Source organism: Gavialis gangeticus, unplaced genomic scaffold (assembly GCF_001723915.1).
Source record: "Gavialis gangeticus isolate Ggan-Ray unplaced genomic scaffold, GavGan_comp1, whole genome shotgun sequence".
Lineage (NCBI taxonomy): Eukaryota > Metazoa > Chordata > Crocodylia > Gavialidae > Gavialis > Gavialis gangeticus.
Window position 1 is genome coordinate 191,006,016 of NW_017728992.1, and position 5,459 is coordinate 191,011,474.

A 5,459-nucleotide genomic window follows, 5' to 3' on the forward strand; every position below is an offset into this window, starting at 1 on the left:
CTGGATCACCCTCCGGTCTTCAGGAGTGGATGCTTTGCTGCAAAGTTTGGTGTCATCGGTGAACTTGGCCAGTCCACTTCTGACTCCAATGTCCATGTCATTAATGAAGATGTTGAACAATATGGGTCCAAGGACAGAGCCATGGGGGACCCCACTGGTCACAGGGCACCATGACGATCGACTTCCATCAACTACTACTCTTTGGGTCTGACCATGGAGCCAATTTTCCAGCCAGCGGATCATGGTGGACCCAAGGCCACAATTGGCCAGTTTTGCCAAGAGGTGATCATGGGATACCAGATCGAAGGCTTTTTTGAAGTCAAGATATATGACATCAATCTCTTCTCCTTTGTCCAGGTGATAGGTCACCTGGTCGTAGAAGGAAATGAGATTGGTCAAGCAACACCTACCGGCAACAAACCCGTGCTGGCTATCCTTTATGATGTTGGCGTCGGCCAGTCCATTAAGGATGGCTTCTTTAATAAACTTTTTTAAGACCTTCCCTGGGATAGAGGTCAGGTTGATGGGCCTATAGTTAGCCGGATCCACTTTCCTCCCTTTTTTGAAGATAGGCACCACATTGGCCTTCTTCCAGTCTTCAGGCACTACACCAGAGCACCAGGAGGTCTCAAAGATCTGTGCCGGAGGCTGGGCTATGATGCCTGCCAGCTCCTTGAGTACTCTGGGGTGTAGATTGTCAGGGCCAGCTGACTTGAAGGTATCCAGCCTCTCAAGGTGTTCCTGCTTTCCTTTAACTTTAAGGGCAGGCTGAAGTGCTTGGTGACTGCCTATACTTGATAATCAATGAGCAGGAATTGGGGCTACAGTAATTTGAGGGAACAAATGCAGGTTATTTAGATCTGGAACTTATTACAAGTCCCTCTTGGACTGGTTCACAGATTATTTCTATGATGAAATGTCATCTAAAAAGCAACTTTGTCTACAACTAGATAAGCATATGCTTGCTCAATAGCACAAAACCTTGCAGGGAAGATGCAGTCATGCATGGGAAGCAGTATGAAGATTCCTCAAGCTGCTCCATGAAGTAATAACAATATCTGGACATATCTATTTGTAGAATTTACTTTGGGCCATGGTTAAACAAATGGCATTGCCCAGAGATTGGGAATTTTAAGGCAAATATCTTGAGACAAAGGTGCACAAATAGTTATTTTAGGGAGAAACTGCCTGGCTTTGGTAAAGAAATTACCCGGAATTGGAACGGCAGTAAAATTTCTGAAGTTGGGGGCATATTAACTTGAGTCGGGGGGGTTTGTCATATGGCTGCAGTGTCTTTTTCTTCAGGGCAGCTGGAGTTTTCCTAAGGCACCCTGATGACATGTCCATGGCCAGAGTTTTTTTCTTCTCTCTGCCCAAGCTGTTTCCCAAATGAACCACACTTTAATCCAAAGAAATGGAACTAGAGCACAGGGAAAATAGTAATTGCAGACACAGAGTTACCAATGCTGACTGTATATAAGGAATCTGCTATTGGCCAACTCAAGGAGACTCCAGGCAGCCATATAAAATGCTGAGAAATAAGGGTGGTGTTACACGTTCAGCTTGATGCTAGCTAAGTGCAGTTAAAATGAGAGCTGATGCACGTTCAAGGACTTTAGCTGCCTTTGTGGCATTGCAGAGATGCTCCCTTTCAGGCCAGGGTTAAGGCCTAAAAAGACACTAACTTTAATAGGTCACTGCATTTCAGTGATTTGCAACTGTTGTGACTAATGGGGGACACCATCCTGAGAATGCAGTCTTGCAAAAATACCTCAGAAAGGATTTGCCCCAAATCCTTATACAGGGGCAGTAACCTAGGGCCTAATAGACTCTCCATCCCTGGACATTTTTAAGAGCAAGGGGATGCTTTAGTAAGGAATGATCCTGTCTGGAGCAGGAGGCTGGACTAGAAGACATGAGGTCCCTCCCAGCCCTACTTTTCTACAATGCAAGTAACAAGATGCATAGATGCCTGAGCTCGCTCTGCATGCCTTAGCTCCAGAACCTTAATCAGTGTAGCCATATGTGTGCAATGCTGTGTCAGGTCCAATAAACCCAGTTTCTCAGTGGAGATAATTAGCCTGCATTGCCACATGAATGTGGTTAAACTGCTTCATGTTCAATAATTTGCATGCACAGTAGGGGCTGGTTATCTCTGCAGAGTGCTGCTTTGCGCTATGCAGTTATACTATTAATTGCTTTTGCACTGGGAGCCGAAGCAGGTGATGAAGCCATCTGAAGCTTTGAGCATGCCAAGAAGGTGAAAACCACTCCTGTGGGGATGGCAGGAAGAAGCCTGTGCATCACTTAAATTTCCTTTCAGCTCTCATTGGGAGCAGAGTGGCATATAGCAATTTTGGGTGGGTTGTGTACGCAGGGATATATTTCACTCCTGATATAGGCTCTGGCTCTTGCAGCGCTACTAAAACAGCAAAGATCAGGTCTAGCTCTTTTCTCCACTTATACATTCAAATGCATCCATTATTGAACTTCCAGCTTTTTCAGGTATTGCTACAGACCTATTGCTGGGTCTTGTTACATATTAATTTTAGGTGGCTCCTGGAGCTCTTAGCCCCTGACCGCATCCCCACATTGCTGGCCCATGTTCATTTTGGCATCAATAATGACTCCAAGATCCTTTTCTGCCTCTGCACTGACGAGAAGGGAGTTCCCCAACCTGTAGGTATGGTGCTGGTTCTTCCTACCCAGGTGCAGCACCTTGTACTTGTTGGTGTTGAAACCCATCCTGTTCTCATCTGCCCAGCCCTGTAACCTGTCTAGGTCTGATTGCAGCCTATTTCTCCCTTGTAGCGTGGCCACTTCTCCCCACATCTTAGTGTCATCTGCAAATTTGAACAGGGTGCTTTTTACCCCCTCGTCCAAGTCACCAATGAAGATGTTGAACAGCGCGGGCCCGAGGACCAAGCCCTGGGGGACCCCACTGCCCACATCCCTCTAGGTCGAATAAGACCCGTCCACCACCACTCTCTTGGTGCAGCCCTCCAGCCAATTAGTGACCCATCTGACTGTGTAGGTATCAAGGCCACAGTCTCCTAGTTTTTTAATGAAAATGGAGTGAGAGACAGTGTCAAAGGCCTTCCTAAAGTCCAGAAAGACTATGTCCACCACGACAACTGAGTCCAGCTGTTAACGAGAACCAAGGGGAGGCATAGACTCTGTGTTCGTGTATTAGTGGGTATTCATCCTCTTCAGGCACGAAGGGGCTTAATGTACAAAGATCTAGGGCCTTGTTACACCTTATGCTGTAAGCCACACAAATGTTGACTGGCTTAGTGCTAACTTGGAGATTGAAGCAGTGACGCCTTCAACTTGAGCAACACATCTCGCAGGAATGGCTACACCTTCATGGAACAGGAGCTGGGTTGTGTGGATCAAGAGATAATCCTGTCCTGGAGTGATGCATCTTTGAGCTGCATAGAGAGAGCTTTAAGCCATTTGAAAGTGTTAATGTGCAGGCAATCTAGGGCTTAAGAGCTTGAAGAACAACCCAAAATTACCATGTAACAGGGCCCCTAATGATTTGCTTTAACTTTCTTGAGTGTCCGCAAGTACAAAAGTACCAGAAGCATATTATAATCACCAAAGGATAGAGCCTGATGCCCTTACGCCTTTGCTTCTCAAATAGTTTGGTTGATATCAGATATTCAACTCATATTTGCTTTTATATTTCTAAACTGCTAGAAGAATTGGAAATATTATGCAGATAGGGAATAAAATAAAGCATTTTTAACATAGTCTTTTCCACCTGGGCCAGTTACAAATATTACCAGCCTGTGAGTCTGCATCCTAATTAGGCAAATAGGAAAAATTATTACTTTTCAGCTAACAAAATAAATCTTGCAATATCTTATAATTGAACAAAGCATGCTACTCTAGAAGTTCTTTCATTTAAGCTGTATCCATAGGTGACACTGATGTGCAAGATTATCTTTGAAAGATCATCTTTTTCCCTAAAATATGGGTTCAGCTTTAAAGTTAATTTAAGCACAAACAGGAGACATAGCTTAAAAATGGAAAGACTTTCCCTATTTGTCTTCACACCCCATTAAAACCTGTGGGTGAAATACTACCTCCAGTAAAGTCTAGGAGAATTTTGTGTGTTCAACGAGCTGTTTAAAAACACAGTGCCATAAATTGGTGTCTTAGATAATCATAAGAAATAATCATGGTGGGGGGGGGAGGGGTGGTGAATCCATCCTTTGCAGGCAGCTGTGGCAGGGGCACTGACATGGTGCCCTGGGCTGAGTCCCTCCGAGGAGTAGCTAGCCAGCCATGGGGGAGAGGCAGGGAGGGGGGATATGACCTGGCTGCCAGGGGTGGGGAGCTAGGGTTAGCTACAGAGCCTAACTCACTGTTGCCTCCTGCTGCGGCAGTGCAGCCCTGGCTGGGGCAGCCCCAGGGGGCAGGGTTCAGTACCTGCCACCTCCCACCTTCAGTGCCATGTGGAGGCCATAGTTTGCAGGCAGGCTGCAGCTGTAGTGCGGCTCCCCACTCCTTCCCTCTCCTGGCGGTGGAGAAAACCATTGCGGTGGGTGGAGGTGAAGCACATGTCACCCGCTGCCTGCTCACAGCAGCACTGGGCACTTAGGGCAGGCTGCTGTGGGCCAGTCACTGCCTAAGCCCCTGGGTTGCAGGGCCAGGCTCGAGCAGGCTGCATTCCTGGGCCGCTGGGCTGGGCTGGCCTTGGCTGTGGCAGCCCATTGCCTCCCCACATCGCTGCCCATGTCCCTGACCTGCAGCCGCCCCCCCTAGGTTTTTGAGAGAATTATCCTGGCACATGTCCACGAGGGGCCAGCAGGGGAGGTTATGCTTAGGGGCAACCAACACGGGTTCATTAGAGGCAGGTCCTGTCAGACCAACCTGGTGGCCTTCTATGACCAGGTCACAAAATCCTTAGATGCAGGGGTAGTAGTGGATGTAGTCTTTCTGGACTTTAGGAAGGCCTTCGACACTGTCTCTCACCCTATTCTCATTAAAAAAACTAGGGGACTGTGGTGTCGACACCTACACTGTCAACTGGGTCGCCAACTGGCTGGAGGGCCGCACCCAGAGAGTGGTGGTGGATGGGTAATCTTCAACCTGGTGGGATGTGGGCAGTGGGGTCCCCCAGGGCTCAGTCCTTGGGCCCGCACTGTTCAACATCTTCATCAGTAACTTGGACGAGGGGGTAAAAACACCCTGTTCAAATTTGCTGATGACACTAAGATGTGGGGGGATGTGGGCACATTATATGGGAGGAATAGGCTGCAATCAGACCTAGACAGGTTACAGGGGTTGGTGGATGAGAACAGGATGGGATTCAACACTGACAAGTGCAAGGTGCTGCACCTGGGGAGGAACAACCAGCACCATACCTACAGGCTGGGGAACTCCCTTCTCGTCAGTGCAGAGGCAGAAAAGGATCTTGGAGTCATCGTTGATGCCAAGATGAACATGGG

At 47.7% G+C, this 5,459-nt stretch overlaps 1 protein-coding gene across 2 annotated transcripts in view; it reads right to left on the minus strand.

The window, feature by feature from the left end:
- ADCY8 (adenylate cyclase 8) overlaps nucleotides 1–5,459 on the minus strand; it is a 225,469-nt gene that overhangs the window by 107,392 nt on the left and 112,618 nt on the right. The window lies entirely within an intron of this gene.